Source organism: Varroa destructor, unplaced genomic scaffold (assembly GCF_002443255.2).
Source record: "Varroa destructor unplaced genomic scaffold, Vdes_3.0 BEIS01000005.1, whole genome shotgun sequence".
Taxonomy (NCBI): domain Eukaryota; kingdom Metazoa; phylum Arthropoda; class Arachnida; order Mesostigmata; family Varroidae; genus Varroa; species Varroa destructor.
In genome coordinates, this window is record NW_019211458.1 from 12,478,572 (window position 1) to 12,499,168 (window position 20,597).

The window sequence follows — 20,597 nt, forward strand, 5'->3', positions numbered from 1 at the left end:
AACAGCGGCTGTAGAGTGCCACTAAAACCGTAAATGTCCTTCGAAAATGTACCCATGTGTAGAATTCGGCTTGGCCTCGTCCGTGGGAGGAGTTTAGTGGGCCGCCGGCGTAAAATACCCAGGAAAAGATTTTTGTATCACTATCAATTAAATGTGAGCTCGGTTGGAATCCTTCTTATAGATTTGCCGTTTCTATTTCTTTGCCTGAGGAGCGCTGCCAAAATCAAGAAGTCAGTAGCAAAGAACAAGGTTCGCTTCTTGTAAAGGATTGGTGTTGTTATATGGCGATGCGTGAGACAGTGCCTTACGGATGATCGCCGACTAACATCGAGCAACAAAATAGGATCAATGTTATTTCGTTTCACATTAACAGTATAATACCGGTTTATATGCAGTGGTTCCGCTCGTGTCTGTATGATCTTGGAGTATCGACGGACTTATTATCCATATCCCTCTGTGCTTTGAGTTTTACGTCCGGTATCGCCATTAGGCATTCCATTAGACACACTATTGGCTCACAGCGCGAAATGAAGTGTGGGTATGCCCGGATTCGAACCTAGACCACAATGTGCCCCTTAGATTAATAGGTTAACATTACCCACTACGCTATCATGGGGGCTTGCCACCCGCACCTAAGTTAACCCATTGCGCCTGTGATTTAGTCATCCATTGGTCGTTGGTATTTCGCTTACATGCTATACCAAAGCTAAACAGACCAAGGAGAGGCTTTCAGCCCGTTCTAAGTTCTTGTCTAGTGAAGTGCAGACAGGTTGGCTTGCCTAAAGTCTCGCTGGGGTTTATTCCCCTCCCGTTTCACGGTGAAAACGGCGGCGTAACAGAGATTTTCCTGGCTTGCTTTTTTTAGTTGCTACTGATGTTTTAGCCTGTTCCACCGTTCTACTGGCGGCTACGGCAAACCTCCGTTCTTTTCGTTCCTTCTCTTATTCCTATTCCTTTATCTATGGCCATTGCACTTCAGCAAGCTTGTCCCTCATCCGGCCAACCGACTTTGATAGAAGGCTCGGAAATAGCAGGTCAAGCCCAAGAGCAGCACTAGTGGATCGCTCGTTTCGCTGGCTCAACTCGTTCGTAAACAGAGTAAAGCCAGCAGAATGCTTTTGATGAAAAGCAGAAAAAGAATAATAAATGACGCACACAACAATAAGAGTCCATAATTCTCTAGATATCTTCAAACACTGTCAGCAGCTTGTAGAGTGATCTTGTGTCAAAAACCCTGAAATGAGTATACGGATTAATGGCTTTGATACTTCTACTGCACTAGAAGTTCGCACACGAACACTTTTTGAGATGGCCGCTTAAACCGTTGTAAATGGCACTCACAGACAGCAGGTTTACCGCTCTTTTGGTCCGCATGGATGGCCACTGAAGAGGATGAACGGACAACCCGCCCTAATAGAACGCTCCTGTTTCGTTCGAGGGTGAAGAGAATGTTGCGCCTAGATCAGCCACTGTGCAAATTGGACCAGATCAAATAGAAATAAGATTTCGACAAGATTCAGCAGCTCTTTGAGCGGGCGGACAGTTGGATATCATATGGGTTGATCAACCTTGTTTGCGTAGCCTCGGCTCTTTGCGATGGCTGCTTGTTACGTGGACTGGATTTAGTTTTAACACGCAGTCTTTCTCACCAATAACAAAAAAGAGGAGGAGGAGGAGGAGGAAGAAAAAGAATAGGTAAAAGAAAAAATGATATATTCAGGAGATGTGTGTTTCCTACATAGAACAAAACGTAACGGCTAAAGCAAAGAGCTGCTTTTAAAACATGCGAGGAAGATTGATCGATCTTTAGCAATGCGTCACATACACACATGGATTTTTAGGCTTTCAGCATGTCTGGAGCTAAAAGGCTGCTAGCATGGCCGCTCATCAGGAACGAAGTGAGACTACAAAACTACATGCCTGCGCTAATGTAGTTTTGTAGATCTCTAATAATGCATTCTGACCACTTTTAGTTTTCTTTGATATTAGGGGCTAAAATATTTTAATTAAACCCTATTGTAAGCGATAACGCCTGTATTGTCGGGTCGCAGTTCTCTAAGGCAAAAAAAATAATGATTATTCTACGGTAACAGCTCATGAACAAAATCATCGTTTTGTTGAACACTGCACAGGTTGCAAATGATCTTTTATTTACACTTGTTAGTTCTATCTACATGTATAGACATATACAAGTTTTCAGTTTATATATATGAATCAAGGATCTACTATAACTCCCTTAACTTAACCACTAAATTGTGCTGCTTTAAAATAGTATAATTTCAATACATTTTTTCTTAGCCTGGTCGAAGCATTCATTTTATATTAATTTCATATTGTTTTCTATCTTGCGAGTTAATAGTGCTCTTGGTGACTGGCAAACTCAAATAATCTTTTCTGCTGAAAAATGCTTTAACATGTCGAAACTGTTCGCTTCGACCCAAGGCGCATTCGTCGATCGGTCCATCGTGTTCTCATAAAAATCCTCAAATCTCGCGCAGTACAATATGCTTTTGTGATATCGCCTATATATATATATATACATAGGTGATAGACAGGGCACCTACATAATTGTATTAGTATATAACAGGGTCATCGTATCGTTCTAAAAGATAAACCTTACCGCAGCCGTTGTTGCTATGTAAAAATCTGGTCGGCGAACGGCGCGTTCCGATATTTTATCAATCAAGTAATTTAACACACAATTTTAAAAGATCATTGATAACAGTGTCTTCTGTTTGCAGGCAACTAACGTTTGTACAAACGGCAAGATGTGGCCTTCGCGCTGCTTTGATGATATGCGTTTACTCGGAGAAAGCAGGAACAACAGCTGGTAAGCATGCATTGTCTCCCTAGGCCTGATAACCTTTAATGAAAACCAGAGTGCGGCAATGACACACCGTATTCGGCATGAGAGTAACCCAGCAGAGTTGGAAGCTCGGCAGCTTGTCACGTTCCCTATGTGGTCACGCGGGAGACATAAGATTAGTTTGGCTGAACTATCACATAGTATAGAACACATACGTTGATTATAAAAATGATCTACTTAAACACGTGTTGACATAAATAACCTTCTAGCCTCTATTATTACAATGAAGATAAACCATGCATTATTACAATGAAGAGGAAAACCATGCAATTAATCGATTTGTTAGCTCTTGAGCAGCTACGTTATCATTTTCATCAAATTAAATCGTGCTTGTAAATTTGGTTAATATTTCTGGTAACAACCGATCCAAATAGACATACAAACATTTTCTTCGCGCAGCCACGCTCACACCTTTACATGGTAACCGAAAAAATTCAATTCGACTCGTCGGCCAGTGGCTCAGCCTAACACAAACTATTCGTTATAGGAGTTGGTACATTCGCTTGTAACTATCACCTCCATTATACTGCTAGCATCTAAAAACAGTCGTATAAGCCTAAACACGTGAAAGTCTAGCAGGTTGATGGTGTCCAACGATCATTTGGATCAACAGGCCATTTCTGGGGTTACGGGTTTGCAATACCTAACTGCGAGATCGTTTACCAATTTTATAAACCAGACGGTACAAGCCCCCAGAGCATACGGATTAAATTTCCCTTTCAAAGAAACGCCTGTTTAGAATATCACCGTCTTCCTTACTAGACAAGCGTACAAAAGACGTCAATAATGTCTAGCGTTAGCGTTAAAAGTGCGGGCCTTCGATTCTTACTATAGGGAAAACCTCTTCTCAGACTAGCTTTTAATACACACAGTTACTCTGTAAGCGATTAGCGCATTTCATTACTCTGATAGACTCAAGGACACATTGATGCTTTCCTTAGCATTCAAATTATTTAGTGAAATACTGGGCGTCACAGTATCTCTGACCGCACGGCCTCTTCGCACCCTTTGGATTGGCTTAAGGAATTCCTAAAAATAAAGTAAAGCTTTCACAGTGGATCAAAAGCGTTTGAATATGGTATATCGTAGTGTTTAGTTTGATTCCCAACAGGCTTGCAGAAGGCTATGATACACCCGCACTAATTGGGATGTACTAAGACCACCTAAATGGAATAAAGTATAATCAATTTTTGCATTGACTGCATTAATGTGGGATATCGGATGGATGTACGATGCAGAAACAGATATATCTGAAATCGCACATTTTTCATTCGTCAACAGGGCGCGTTCAGATACGAAATGTCGAACTCGAATTCGTTTGCTAGCGATGAGCTAACAACGTGAGAACTTTTCTTTCCTTTTATAAGCTGAATCGGTTAGAACATAACCTCAATGTTAGGTTGTTATGCCGTATAGATATAGTGACATGCATAAATAGAACATCGTGTATGACCTTTTTCTCGGCCGCTTATCCTCATCGCCTGTTGTACGGTTACCCACACGGCACGCCGACGTAATCGTCTATATCCCAACGGGCCAGATTGAGTTGAGGCACTTCTTCGTCGATCAACATAGACTCTGTAGGACGTATAACGAAATAGAAGCACTAGGTAGATCTTGTTATATTCTATGGTCCGGCTTGGCAAACACCCGAAAACGAGTTACAGAGATAAGCAGAAGTGCCATATCGAAACAAACTGAGGCCGAGGGAAACCGTTACTCTGTAAAGGGCGATATTTTTTGTTCATCAGTCTTTCGTTCGCCGGTGGTATTCCTTCGGTATCCTTCTTACCACATTAATGTAGCTCCAGGCAGCTTCGGCAAGCGAACAACAGCAGTAGCAGTCGAGACGGCAACATGCTGTACAGGTTCTTTCCTTGTGTCGAGAGAGGCACCATCTTCGAACCGGATTATAAAGCCGATGATGAGCTTGAGAACGAAGCGTCGATACGCTAGCAGGGATAAGGTATCTTTAGGAAAGGCTGCAAAAATAGACCCCTGGCAACCTTTTGTGATTTCGCTATCCGTTCAGCATTAGCTCATTCCATGGGTACACTCGAAATAGTGAAGTGAGAATTTTTGTTTTTATACGAACTGTATGTACAGGCAATAATCACTGCCGTCGTCTCTGTCACCTCCTACGCAGTTAGCAAGTCTTTATGATACCTATATTTACAGTTAGTAAATTTATGGTGTTTGAAAAATGAATCTGTTAAGATGTTGAAGTGGCGAGCACAGGATGCCACTTCGATAAATAGGCATTAACTTGCAGTTCAAATAAATTATACATTAATTAGTTTCAACTTCTGTTAGGCGCTTAGATCATTTAGGGGAAATACAACTATGCCCTATGTCTCAAAAAAGCAAAAATTCTATTTTCGACCGTCCAGTTTCTTTTACGAGCAAATCCTAAAACTACCTCTTCGGTATAACACCAAGAACTTGCCTTTATTAGGAGTCTAGTTCGGGGCAGTTTTGCTGGGCATATTTGGGGTTCTCCAATAAACTTGTGAAACGGCATTGCAGCAATATAAAGAACTTGCATTTTCTTTCAAAGATTCCTGGCTTCATTTGGATTGAGCTGAAGCTATAGTCTTGAGCTGCTTTAAGTTTAATTTAATTACAATTATAATTAGTTAACAGTTCTTTCTTAGATCGTACAAATACATGACATATTTTTGAGTAAAGGAGGAAAGCATCAGTTGAATTTTTCAAAACTATTAGTTTGGGTTCGCCAAGATTATTTACGTCAGAAACTCATTCGGTATAAAAAAGCTAAATGAGCATAATTGAAACGCATAGTATAAAATGCACCGAGCTCAAAAAAAGCGCGCAGTTTTAGTAGCAGTACGCTTATGTGGGACATCTACGTTGTTGTCTGCCGACAGGTTCTTAAAGATTGCGTTTCCTTTATACTCTTATGAGAATAAATTATTCCAAGATTCATTGGCAGATATTGACATGTAGAACCGACAAAGAATAGTTCTGTAACGTCGTAAGAATCAGAACTAGATATTTCGTCCGCGCTATTCCCAGTGGGATCATTAAAGTGAGAAATTAACAATGTCGCTACTGATTCTATCTGAATAATTTTTCAACGAATGGGGATCGAGAATTGCCTAGCTGCAGAATAATCAAAAACTCTCGTAAGCTCTATTTATATGCACAGTACATAGAAGTCAGTTGTCCTTTGGAAACTTGTCACTGAATGAAAAATTTATATGTCTTGGACTTAATTTAATTAGAAATGCTCGTCGCCTACCATCAGTTAGACTCGTATACCTCATTCACAAACGTACCACTGACACACTCGAATTTCGTTGAGCAACTATGTAAATGTTCCGGGTTCTAATCCCGCACCACCGTTAACCACGCAAGCTCGAGACGTAGCGTGTCTATGCTCGGATCTGACCCCAAATCACCATATATCCCCAACAATAGCAGGCAAATATGTTACCCATTAAGCTGTCACGAAAACGGTATCTTGTAGTTACTAATTGCTTTGCATTTCCACATAATCCCGAAGTGATTTGCAGCACTCTATTTATTGTAACACGTCCCTTTTCGACTGGCCGCATTCTGCAAGTGATGTTTGTTCTGCAAGTGACCAGAACAAATGCGGTATATCGACGTGTAGCCCTTGGCCGATTTCCAAGTTTATGATGGGAGCTCAGAACCTAATGAAGGAACAATATTTTTATCTATATCATAAAAAGGTCATGTATGAAAATGTCTTAAATGCGATGAGCAAAAGTCGCTAGATACGCACTACTCGCGTAGCTAACTCCTTTGAGAGTCTGAGTGACGCACCATATAAACTAGCCAGTTACACGTTGGCTTTGCCGATCGGTTTTGAACGGAGCGCTAGCCTCTACATATAGGGATTTACCGAGATTATTTTGATTTCTTACCAGTGTGTTGAAGCCTGACGTTAATACTAGTGGTACTGGCATATGGCGCAGAGAATAACTTCAAAATACTTCTGTTCAGTAGTTATAAACTTCCAATTTTTCGATAGCTCTGAAGAATGCCACTGAGCACCGAAGAGAATCTGTGCGCGGAATGTTGGATCGTAGTACTACCGCCTCATATTATATCATTCGATCACCTTTATTTAGCATCTCATCAAGGCGTTTCCTGTGGTGACGCTGTTTGTAGGGAACCCCTAATTATAAAAGGGAGTGTGTTACGACGGCCACAAAAAGAATGCTTAAATAATTATCGCACGGCATGGTAACCCGAAGGATAAGGGGCCAAAGTCGAATTTCTGGGCAGTGCGTGTTTAATTTTCTTATAATCTCTAAACGCTGCCATTTATCTATTTCATATGGTTGCACCAGGTACAACCATTGTTAACTTTTGCTTAGTGCCGAAATTTAGCGTGACTTTTCTAACGTTACTGACTTATTTAGTTCGCATAATTGCTTAACGTTGAAGAACCAAGTCATCTCATCTAAATATAGTAGCAGATTTTGCCCGCTTGAAAGTTTGCGCACCTGCGTACAGCCTTCTACGTCTGGTCTATGAAAAGTGACGTTTAGGGAGAAAAGAACCTATAGTATAGGTATCTATCGATGGGATGAGATGCGATGGACCGTGAGCGTTCATGTATGCTGTATTTAGTGCAATCATGTGGGATCCATAAATCACCTAGGCTTTACCACAAATCCGGCGTCATGACTAGCCCGCAGGGCACGTTTATGACTGTTAGTCGAACAGACGTTTTGCCATACCACTTTCCACCTCGTTAAAGCTGACCTCACAAAACAATACGTGCATATCTGAGGGAAAAGAGGCACCGCTCCATACTCACTCAATCGTATTAATGTGTTAAGACTAAGCTACAATAAAGTCCAGTTGTACTGAAAGAATAGGCCATAATGCAGAGCAGACCTAACGCGCTGTCATAATCGACTTCGAGGCATCGGTTATGAATGGAATTAGAATTGGAGCTTCACCTTTACTACAATCCAACTATTATAAAGAAATAATCTTCGTTTAGATTAACATTTTTACGCCACACAAAGCTTAACAAACTCTGCACTTTTTTTTGAGATTGAAATTAAATTTTTTTAACGAAGAATACCTCAATAAGATATGAAAAAAAAACTATGGCTTTCTGGAAAATTCGTTTTGAATTTTTCTATCAGTATGAAGTTTTCACATACTTTAGTCGCTGCGCCTTTCATATAAAAGAGCTATAATATATGTGCAGCCGTTAATGTACCTTTAAAGATCGACTTCGGGTAGAAAATCCACGTGTCCTGCTATCGAATAAGGCTACCATTTCGTTATTCGAAGTGGCGTAACACAACTATGATTATCACACATTTCTAGTGAAGGTCAAATCCAGTTTGTTTTTAGCGTATTGAAAAAATTCCAGATTTCTATTGTGCTTTCTCCCTTGATTGCTATATGCAGCTCTTTAGTCTTGCTTTTCATCCGTTATTTAAAATACGGGCATGCTGCTTATACATATTTTTATGGACGACTACAGAAAATATAATTATATAGAGTTTGGTTCAGTTGTATTAGTTCATTAATCTGTCTTGACCTCCCATGAAGTCCCTGTTACTGAAGCTCGCTCCACAGCCGCATAATTACACTGCACCCTTTAGCGCCTTAGACAAACTTCACTTGCTTATTATTCTTCTGCCGTTGCTGTCGCTGTTTTGTAGCAAGAAAGGGGTTAACAGTTCAATAGAGAATAGTCATAGCTCATATAGAAGGAAAAAGGTTGACGAATATGCCGTAGCATGATGTGTATAGTTATCGAAGAACCGAACAGAAATAGGTCAAGATAGAACAGAGCGTGGGTGCTAGATGACGTCCACAATTCTATGGTTTCTATAACTCATTGCGGCTTTACGCCAAATCCCGTGCCGTGCCGTGCCGTGTCGCCCTGGTCTCATCTGCATTTATATCGTACTCCAGCAGAAAGCCAGACAGGTGCACACATACACGCTGTAGGGCACTGTGCAAGTAGTATGAACTATGTACAAAAACGAGAAGAGTGGCGAAAAAAAGAGGTTGGGTAACTAGACTAGGAGGCGTGCGTGAGCGTGCTCCGTATAGGCTGACAACACCCGTACTCACGTTGCCGATAAGCCAGGCGGACGCGGCCTTTGGTTCGGCAAGGATTCGTCCAACGTTTATGCCAACCGCCGACATTGTTGACGTTGGAGAATAATGACTCAGCAATGGCAGCAGCTACTTCCTATGGGAATGCGATTACTTCGAGAGATCCATTGATAACGTGCTTCCTTTGTGACGCGCTGTTTTGCCTACGAAACTATTGATCATACGCTTAGTGACATGACCCTTTTAATGAAGTTGATAAACACACAATTCTAGTTTATCAGAGTACGTATGTATGCGTTAATTGCGCGGCCTCTTGTTTCTTCCTCATTTTCCCTTTGTCGTTGTTTCTTTTTTTGTCATCACAATATGACCTTGATGGTGGGGGCGGCAGCTCTCTAAAAGCTACGACCGCCAAGGAGATCAATGATGCCCTACACCATTTCCACACCATAATTAAGTCTCGTCCTCTGGAACATAAGGGAAATTTTGTCGTCTTATGCAAACTAGTTACCGCCAATGACAGGTGAGCCGAGTGCTAACAGACATCTCTGAAGATTAATGTCAATTTGGTGAACTTAATTTTCGATCAGATGCTATATTAGGTGGAAAATTTGTAATGGAAGCCTCCGAAGTCGTTATCTTTGTTTTGTCTGGTGAAGTATATATTTTAGCTGGTAGCGAACATTATTAAGAAGAGTTATCTAGAGATAGGTTTAGATTTCAAAACACTTTAGCCACTACGTGACAGGGATATTTGTATTATATGAGGTTGAGCTTCGATTTTTAAGCATTTAAGCATTGTTGTCTGATAGCACTAAAAGTACCAACACCTCGACATGATTTAGTAAAGGCGGAACGCAGTCGTGGTTAATTAGATACGATTGTTTCATTTCAAGAATCTGAAGTGGAGATCGTCGGTAATTAACTCTACTGACCTTCAAAGAATCTATTTTGTAGGGCCTCTGAAACCTAAAATTGCCAATTTACTTTCATGCCCTAGTGATAGATTGCTTTTTTAATCAAATAATACATTTCCTGCAAGACCACAGCACCTATTTTGAAAAAGGCACAGATTTTCCCGTCTAAATTATTCTGACTTATGGTTCCAAACATATTATATGAAAAGCTAGATGCTGGTATAACTAGCCATCCAAGGGTTGCACATACGTTGGGTCTAACTGGATTTTTTTCTGGAATCACTAGTAATTCGAGAATACTTTGCATCTTGTACCTCTTTTTTGTAATTGCTATTCATTGCTGCAGAAGTTCGAGGAGCGTTTAGGGCCGTTCTACAGCTGTTGTCCTGTTGTCGATTGCGCGGTGCCCGATGCCAACATGAAAAAAAAAAGTCAAAAAAACACGTGTGTGTCGCACTAGTTTAGAACGAATTAAATATTGTACAAGCTTTTTTTATTTGTATAAATAGAGAAGTTGTTTGTATTATAAAATCGTAGTGAAATATCTACATTGTGTAGCTTGAGACAGATCCATTTCTTATTGTTTCTCTCTTAACAATAGCCAATGCACTCGTCATTATTGGGGCCAGTTTGTAACTTAATAATTTGTTGCGTCTATTAACAAAAGCTTACGCTGAAACCGACAAAGCAACTATCTATTATATATCGACAACAAGATATCAAACACAAGACGGAATATAAAAAACATAGTGAAGATAATAGGTAAGACATAAGTCGCTTTGATTATCTTTTCAAGTTTTTTAAAGCCCTTCCTGAACACTTTTGTTTTTTCCCGTTATTTATTAACTTACGGTATCCTATCCTATGATATTACAATTTTTTGAATCCTAAATATTATTTCTTAATTTATTTATTGAATATAATTAAATATATTTATTATAAATATATTTATTTAATAAATTTCGACATTTTTTTTATTTCGAAAAATGGTGCATTTATTTTTAAAAACCTAAACTCGAAGTAAAATTTAGTAATTTTTATAAAAAGATGACAAATAACTTATAAAGCAAAATAAGTTCTTCTCAACGATCATTTTATTTGTTTCCAATGATTAATTAATTAATGACACAATAAAGGGCCATAGGTGACACCAGTAGCTTGTAGATAGGCTAAACTTTCAGTTGATGTTAAAGTTTTTTCCATTGCTTGTTACCGTCTTACATATTGCTTTTCTGACAGGAACCTTAGACATTCTAACTTAGATCCTAAGAACAAAAACAACCACAAGAGAAGATAAAGCAGCAAAAAGGAACCAGACAACAAAAGACCGTGACATATGTAAAAAAGGTCTGACGTCGTCATCAGAATCACTGACTCTCCATATATTAGTGTCTCGTATTGCCTCTCATTATTATAGATAGCCTTTGCTGTGAGACAGATCACTTACGTCAGTAACCCATACCGATTAAAATTTTTACCAGACGGAAGCATTTCCTATCGTATGAATGCTTCTGGTTAAAGTTTATAATGAATCAATCGCAGACTAGTATGCAATACTTATAGCATCTTTTCCTTACCCCTATTAGACCTACCTCGGTCTATTCACAGTCATGAAGAAGTGACCGAGTGGACATTTAGCATCGATCAGCTTGGATGCGATAACGGCATGTAGGGCGACATTTGAGCTTCAATAATCGCTACCTAGTTGTACAGAAGAGAAGAAGAGCAAAAAGAGCCAGTGGGGAAGATCAAAAACACTGCCTTTCCTATCTCTCTCTCTCCCTCTCTCGCTTGCTCGCCGTTTTTGTTTGCTTTTTAAGTTCTCGTCCCATTAGACGACACTGTATTGTCCTCTGATTACTTGATTAAAGCGACGCTAGTGTGAATGAGCAGGCCAGCAGGGGTCACTACCAGCTGCCCCCGACACGATGCACCGGCCATCGCATGCACTCGAGGTCCTAGGTAAGTGGGAAGGAACAGTGACGTTCTAATTGGGAGGATCATACTAAACAGGAGTTCGTTGGTGAAGAAGTGTTCGGAAAGGATACCAAGTCGGCTTCTCCACACAAGCAGTCCTGCTACCAGTGAAAATGATGACGCCCTCAGTGAAGTAAAAGCAGCGTGACAACAAAAACCAGATGTAGAAAAAAAGATAGGATCAGAAACTTAGATTAGGTCGATCCATCTCCGGAGCCCTAAATCAACGAACTAACGTACAATGTTTTTGGAATAAGACTGTATCGATAAGACAAGTTTAAATTGTTCAAGTATCGATTAGTTCGGCTACTTAAGTCGAGGACAGTCGAATACTCTATAGCCTTTAGGTAGCTGATCCATGCATGGTGGCAGCAACGATAGCTGCAATAGAAGGAGGGTATTTGAGTACCAGGGAAGGTCGAAAGAGCCAAAGCTTTGCAATAGTGAGTCTGACGGAGCAGTCTAATTGAATCAGTTCTGACCTTGACATTGGAGATAGAAGAGATTCTTGATGGTCGCCAGCAAGTACTTGAATAAGTATCATCCGTTATGTCAGTGAATCACGAACTAACCTTCTATTAAAATGGTAGTTGGAGCACGCAGAAACTATACTACTGAGATAATGAACAGCTAAAATACTTCACTAAAGTAACAGCTTGGAATCTACCGTAATCAAGCGCTGTTTTCTTAGATCAGTCTTACTTGTGGCCCATCGTAGAGGGGATGCAATACGCAGGCACCTTTGCGAGTCGTGGCAATGATGGTAGCGCGGTCCGTGAGGAGCAGTCGCTTGGCGCGTGCCGTATAGTGGGGTCGGTTCTGTGTAGGAATTATTCACTGCTCTTGCACTCCATGAACTAATGGACCGATCTTGTACCTCGCAAGCCCTAAGCAATGCCTTCACTGATCATTCCGGTCCCTAGGTGATGTTACTCTATAGTACTACGAACCTTCTCGAACGAACAACGTTGAAGGGTAGCACGCTGGCTTCACTCTATCTCAACCGACTGCTTTCAATTGTCGAATATGTTACTATATCTTGCGGTACTTTATATGCCGTAAAAAGAAAGCTAGGCAGAAAAAACAGTCCGTGTAGGCAGCCCTACTTGGGCGACAGTCTGTCTAATCATTTAAGTGGCACTTGTTTATCAGAATGGTCATAAGCGCGTCTTTGCTGTGTAGAGTAGATGACAAGCAGATTTCAGTAAAGTTTGTGCAGGTTCAAAAATTTTATCTCTTAGTTTTTATCTAACATAGACTTCACATATTTCATAAAAATAAATAGCCAAGGATCCGTTCATCTCATTGTCTAAGTATCACGTTGGGTTGGGACCTGCAGGATCATTATATATATATATATGTATATATATAGCACATGCAGAATCTTGTATTAAAAAACTTGTTTTTGTTAGATACAGTCTCAAAAACGACTCTTAAGAAAGGATCTTGATTTAGATGCTTTACTCTGTATATGCATGTGTATATATTTGTGTATATTTTAGACCTTTCGCTACTAACCCTATGTTTTAAGGTAATCCTTCTTCTCGATAGTGTGACGTTTAGCGACACTTTTTTTTGCGTCCGAGATTTATTTAAAAAACCGTTCACTCGGATATTGTGACCCGGAATTTCACCAAGCGGGCTGCAGTAAGTCACGGAAGATCATAAATTTTGAATAATTTACAAATGTGAATTCTATATGAGAAACCACTGCGGTGAAAATTGTCAAAACTTGCATTCGACAAAAAATCTATTTCTAGAAACACTGTACCTTATTGGTCCAAATATTTTTATAAAGAAAAAACTCAAAAATTAATCTTAAGGAAGATACTTTACGACGTTGGATTCTGAAGAGTTGAGAGCTATGGTGGAACCTGGCCGATCTCAAAGCTAACGAGTGTGTGCGCTAAAATTCATTGTATATAGAAATACCATATTTGTTTACCTTGGGAAAATACATAGAAAGAGAAAAAAATAGAAAAATGGTTGATGCATGATTTAAACGAGAATCAAAAACAGTAACGTTCTCTTCGCTCCCATGTTGCAGAAGTGACCTATTTCTACATCGAATTATCATTTGTGATGAAAAATTGATCCTCTACGGTGATCGCACACAGTCATCTTAGTGGGCGGAGAGATATAATTTTAAAGCAAATGTACAATTACTATAACTTATGAGGTCTGTTTGGTTATCTAGCGCAGGTTTTTGTCCATTACAACTTCATGAGTCCCGGCTCGTCCAATTCGAAATAGACAAAATTATCAGAGGTAAATCTCTTGCTCCATTTGTATATATGTTGAAGCGGAAGAGAAATGTTCAGGTAACTAGTAGCACTGGAAGAGTTCTGTAGTTATTATTTACAATAGTGGGAGTATTGAGGTTTTATGGAAAATAAAAATAACAAAGAACGTAGAAAAACGAAAGAACTAATGCGGGCAAGACGTATGTCCGTGTGTGTATATAGTCGTTATGGCGCTGGTGATTTTTGGCTGTGGAGCGTTTGCGTTATTTTTCGCCTATACGAGTACCTTCGTGCCATTGAATGACTAAGTGAACAGTTCGTGCGTCGGCTGAGACGATTATAAGTTTATTACCAGTTTATTTTGAAAGGAAAAAAACTACACAGGATTCTGGTTAAGAAAAAAAAAAAAAGCAAAAAAAGCCAGCTCTCTATAAAGACAAATACTTACCACCGTCCCTACATAGCCAGCCATTCTACCACTGCCTCCAGAATGAAGCTTAACTTTGCCGGTGGTTGTCAAGAGTGCGCATCGCACAACCACTCCAACTACACTTACACCGCCGTAGACGTATGTTTATTCAGGTAACATTTGATCTATCACAACATACAGCTGAGTATATATATGTATGTATAAGCCACGGATTCCGATTGTAAAGAACAAGGACGCGCGAAACAGCAATGACAGGCCTCACCTAAAACGATGTAATGATTGCCCGAAGGACACGCGCCCGACACATTAGGTGAAATCGTTGAAAAAGTGCGACAACTTTTTTGCGAAGGTTAATTCTGTCCTAACATGGTATTTCGTCTTCGCTCACCGTATGCTCTGTGACCGCCTTTTTGCCATAAAAGTGTATCAACGTATATTGCAATAAATCATAGCGTGAATCCTATTGCTATTAGATCACATATGCACGCGTGACCAAATAAATCGTTCGATTCAGCTTAGTATAGAATAAGTTGTGGTATCTTGGGACGAATTTTGATGACGCTCATGTTGATTAACGCCAACAGAAGTTCAGATAAAAAAAATATCAATTCATCTCAGCCATATATTGAACATGGAGTCACATGGTGGTGAATCTAGCCCCGCCCCAGGTCGGCTGCCATGGTGGTATTTTTCAGCCTAGTATTGTCTCATTCATGCATTTTGTACACTTGATTGCTTATTTAGTGATATATTAAGCTGTGAATGATAGCGCGCGCAGTACGAAAACGAAGCCTCTAATAAACGGGCTGCAAGATCATTCCAACAACTGGGGCCGTTCGGCGCTCCAGATCCAGGCTATTACGTAGTATTAAGTAAATTCATCCTAATATTATGACGATCAGTAGATTCTTTCTGGTAGTCACAGGGATGAGTCGGAACTTGGGTGTAAGCTCTGGAAACTTTGTAAATATTGAAAACTACCGTGGTGAATAAGTTCGCTTGCTGGCGAAACTTTCTAATGCCCTGAAGTTAATGCCCTGAAGAACACCGAAGATGCATTAATAACAAAAGATCAATTGTACCTATGCTGCAACAAAAGAAAGCACAATAGGCATTTGTGCAGCATGTGCTGTATCGTTGAAAAAACAAATTCATCTCGTCCAGGTCATTAACACAAAGGCAAACATATGCAGTACGTGTCAAAATGCACGTGACATGGCCCAGAAGCTAAACCTGCAGTGACGCACAATAAAAATTAGAATACTGAGAAAACGATGAAGTTCTTCAGATCTACTCTGGTTGGGCACACGCAAAATGATGCAGTCTTTGTTAATACGGTACACTATTAGAGATTTAAACAATGGAAGTTCAATTATGTACACCATGACAACACTTGAAGGATTTTCTGAAATTATAGCAAAGTGCATACAAATTGAATCGATGTGTAGTTTAGATGAAAATCGTCAAGTATGCGTATCTGAGGACATTGCTCTTGAAACTTGGCATTTAAATACATTGTGTTCACTGAAAAAGACAAATTATATATAAATAAACTGATCTAGCAGGCATCTTGAATTTCCTTCTACTTCTATCGAGTGCACTGTTCAGACTTCGTCCTTAAGGACCCGTTTGGACCATAGCGAGCTTGATCATTCCAGTCCTGTCGGTATCCATTTGTTTTGCAACCACATTTGCAATCATGTATTCGTTAGGGCCGTCATTACGCTAAATTCGTGGTCCAATTGCAGGACTTCTAGTCTTTTTTAGACGAAACGCTTTTTATCGTAATACCCTAAAGACTATCTAACAGGATTTTTGAATGACGCCATTTTTGTTAAAATTCTTAAAGAGGATAGCGTTTCTAGGGTTGTATGCTCGAAAGTATTAGGTGCCCAATAGAACTCGGAACGGTTTCGTCGCGTGCGGCCTCGCTGCACAAATTGCACGTCAGGACAACCTTGATTTTTAGTCATTTGCCATAACCTCGATTATTCTGCATTAAATCTTGGGCGCTATCGCCATACATACGAGTAAAGAGAAATGTTGTAAGTTTGGTAAGAGATACATCAGAATGCTTAAATCCTGAAAAAAAACATATGGAATCTATATATAGAACTATTATAAAAACCTATATGGCTAAAGTACAATTAGGTATATAAAGGGTTCAATACAAACGCGATACGAGTACATATATTAAAGTAGCGGTATTGAAAATATGTTTCCACTCAATTCCGGTATATTTGAATTAATTTCGATTGAAATAAAAATGGAGGCGGCTAGAAGAAGCGAAGTGCAATTTTTTCTTTTTCTATCGAAGTCGTCTTAGCATACAGACAATGACAGTATTGTGATAACCAGCTTGACAACGAAACGCGGAGAGATTGAGTGAAGACGATAAAAGAAAAACAGTCAAACATACGATTGCCACGGGCATTGACAGTTGATGAGACAACTGACGACGCTTCTGTTGACAGAAACCTTGTACCGGAAGTGAGTACAAACACGATTCCAGAATTTGCGTATTTACATATAAATAAATATGCTAATGAGAAATAGAGGATGGGCATCTGAGAATAGGGCCTAAAGGTGACGGTTCTGTGCTACATCGATGTCATTATATATTTTACGCTATATGCATACTGCAAGTGTCCTCTATGTTGGAAAAATAGAACCTGTCCTGATCAATTACGAAAGCATATGCTATGTAATATTGTACAGAAAAAAATCATTATACAGTATAACAGAACAAAGCAATTTCAAGTTTCGACCTAGTTGAAGTTTCCACATACACTTTATACATATGTGAAAAAAGTTTTCAGGTTTCAGAGCATTCGAACGTATGCTTTTTGTTTTGTAAGTTAGTGACCTCCGATTAAGAACAGAATCAATAATGTGCTATCAATAGTGCAAAAGGCTTTTCAATGCCGAATGTACAATTCGTGTTGACGGTAACAGAAAGTTTTAAAGATGGCGGTCCTTCTACGTCTTTTGGGGCCGCGACTATACGCAAGGACGTGAAGCACGCAAAATTGTTGAGGCTGGAGAATTGCCGAATAACTCTTAAGGAGCTCACCCAAGAGCTAGACACGCCATGGGCAGCTATTCTGAAAGTAAAGTGGTTGCGGGTCATTTAGCGTCAAAATGGACCAGCTGCCAACGTCGCGATTTTAGTAGAAAATCTCGATGTTAACGTTACCTCGATTCCCGTATTCACTGGATTTAGCCTCTAGCGACGTTTTTTTCCCTAAGCTTTAAATAACATCCCGAACGTGAAATGATTTAATAGCACCGATAACAACTTAGGCAAACAAGGGCAAAACTAAGGCCTATTCTTACGGCTGAATTCGAAGTTCACCAGGATATGTGCATTAAACCGGCGAAGATAACCTGAAAAAAGGGTTCCGACGATCTATGTCACTTGGTAAACGTGTCGGATACCTAAGATCACCGTCCGGAAGGGTTGTTCAGGTAGTCTTAAACAATTGGAGCTGTTCTTATGCAAACCGCTTTAAACAGACTAGCAAAGACTTGTCCGGCTTAACAACGTTATTTATTAATTAATCATTGAAGAGTATTGGGCAGTAAGAGCAGAAACGTATTAGTGTAACCGTCGCGTAGTCGGTGCTAGTGAAATCAGCGCCCGACTTTCGCACTTATGTCACGGAGGCAGCGGCCAAAACGATCACTGGACAGCTAGTAGACGGCTTCCTAGCGGCGGAAGCGTCGCGCTGGTAAGGGCCGACACAGCCAAGTACTGGGGCACTCTCGAATAACGAGCCTTTGATAACGCCCGGACATGGGCTATTTAGCCCTGGGATGGGCCGATCCAATATGTTTGCATTGACCATAGCATTGCGCAAATGAGAGCTACCAGGAAACCGAGATACGAGCGAATCCCTAATTGTACATAAGAACAGATGTTCAAAGGATAAATCCTATTTTACAGGCTAGAGTCTCATAATGTGAATTATTTATTTGTCCTGTCTTCGTAGCGGTGTCGTCTTCGCAGTTTCTGTACTGCTCTGATAAAGCTCCCTTCTTTTCCCGGCCACGTCTCTTGGCAACAGCACATTCAGCCCGCAATGGCCATTCGAAACACGCTGTAAAGGGAAATATCAAAACGATTCCGTTATTTGGCATCAATCGTTGTAAAGCGGTCACAAAGAAGATGGGCCATTGTGATTATAGCGTTCTGAACGCTATCGTCCACATTCTTGTGCGAAGCTGTCGCATGGCCAGTATAGCGCCGCGCCTCATTACATGCACGCTGCACCGACGCCGTCTGGCCCGCTCTTCCCGCAGAGCATCTTATCAGCTCTGGTGCACAAGGTCGAAAGCAGACAAAAGCATGGTCGGTGGCGATACAACGAAACAGCGATCTGCATTCGATGGTCGGCGGCCATAGGTGTAGGAGAGTGGTAAAAGAGAGGCACTCCGAACGACGAAGTAAAACCACCTAGAACAGAAAAGAAAATGAGGGCTTCCATTTACTAGTGACGCGACCAGTGTAAACTACAACGTTTAGGGTTCTTAGAACATAAAACGGTCCGAACTTGGCATAACATTGACGGCAAGAACTAGTATCGACGTTAATAACGAAACACGTTCGCTTATCAGTTGCAAGACGATCACTGATGAGTTAAACGTTGAATTTTGATAAACAGTGTGCATGATTTTTCAGGTAATTAGTTGATTATCTGAACATTCTCCTGTAAATAGCTCTACCACAATAAAATCAAGTTAAACAGATTCTATTCTAAATGGCTAGAATAAACGCAATGCAAAGACTAAAGTATGTGACGATGCAAACAATACTGTAATAGTAAAAATACAGGTGCGTCATTTATTTGTACAAGTCACATAATACTTAAACGTATTTCGATGCTCGTGCAAAAAGCTACTCCATAAATCTATCAAGGAAATTATAGGAGAAGACAATTTTCGGTTTTTAGAGAATCGCTGAGCAGTTGCAAACACCCGTTAACTGTAATAAGGGAAGCCTACAAATATAATGGGTCTTGTGTTTTTTTTTGTGTATTGTCATTTGTATATGAACTATTCATTTCAGTTACAGTGTGTTTATTATCGAAAACCGGTTCGACGCGTTTCAACACAAGCTTCCGTATTCCGATTTGTACCCCAAAAAAATATTTATTCAATCTTCTGCCTAAAATATAAATTTTATAACAAAAACTCTGACTATGCTCACAAAAACAATAGCCACCTAATATCCGTAGCCTATTCGAGACAAGGGAGCTTTTGGTTAGCGTGTAATAGATGTGCCTGGGTCAGCGGAGATTGAAAATGGGAAAATCAAGACTAAACGTTTCATTTTGAAATTTGATTTTTTCTCCCCCTTCACATTTTATTATTCGGGTTGGGCAACAAAGCTATTATCGATTTCGCTCACAGCTTCCTATGGTCGATTGGGACTAAATTATAGCTTTAGCAAGGTTAACGGCTAGTAATGAAAGCCACTAGTTCAATTGCCGCTTACTCCTGCTGAAGGGATGGCTGCAAAAATGTCAGCTAAGAAAACTTCGCGCCATTGGTTACGCCAGTGCGAACTTGCAAATTTGCAGCGCGTTTGCACCGTCACTGTGTTTTTTTTTTATCTCATCATTAAATCAGATGGTCTATCCGGCATTGATTCCCAGCGATTTACCTCGTGTAAATGTCTCCTACTAAAGCAATTGTTCATTGATAATTTTATATTATCTGGGGGGCTAAACCTGAAACAAATACAAGCTTTACCTCATAATGACCGCATTCGTAACCACGATTGGTAAACCAATGATCAGTGTTGATACACCGAGGCTTAGAGTGCATTTGATGCCTAGTCCACCAACAAGCTAATATGACTCAAGGCCGTCTTTGAAAGCACTTCTACATACGTTTTTGTTGTATATTTATCACCATAGACAGATAACATATTGGTATTTGTAGTCAACTTGAAATGAATATCATAACCTATTAAGAAATATTTTTTTTTAACAAAAACACATTTAACTGTTAAGAGTATTAAGACGTTTGTTGACGTCGAAAAGTAAATCTTGATTCCATAAAAAATATGCGCTTAGTGT

The 20,597-nt window shown here is 40.0% G+C and overlaps 1 protein-coding gene and 1 long non-coding RNA gene across 6 annotated transcripts in view; one reads left to right on the plus strand and one right to left on the minus strand.

The window, feature by feature from the left end:
• Positions 1-2,122: 2,122 nt before the first annotated feature.
• LOC147755287 (uncharacterized) lies at positions 2,123-12,853 on the minus strand. Of its 5 annotated transcripts, none has more exons than XR_015328309.1 (5): positions 12,544-12,853; positions 10,179-10,250; positions 8,963-9,414; positions 4,320-4,818; positions 2,123-2,955 (listed from the first exon to the last, which is right to left on the minus strand). It is a non-coding gene; the product is annotated as an uncharacterized LOC147755287 (long non-coding RNA). The 5 variants fall into 5 exon arrangements; XR_015328306.1 differs by having other exon boundaries at positions 4,320-4,444; positions 4,659-9,414; XR_015328307.1 differs by lacking the exon at positions 8,963-9,414.
• The window catches only part of LOC147755288 (uncharacterized), an 18,497-nt gene continuing 9,617 nt past the window's right edge, over positions 11,718-20,597 (plus strand). The window contains exon 1 of the transcript XR_015328304.1: positions 11,718-11,826. The gene's annotated coding sequence lies outside the window, so the exon portion shown is untranslated. The remainder of the gene's footprint in view (positions 11,827-20,597) is intronic.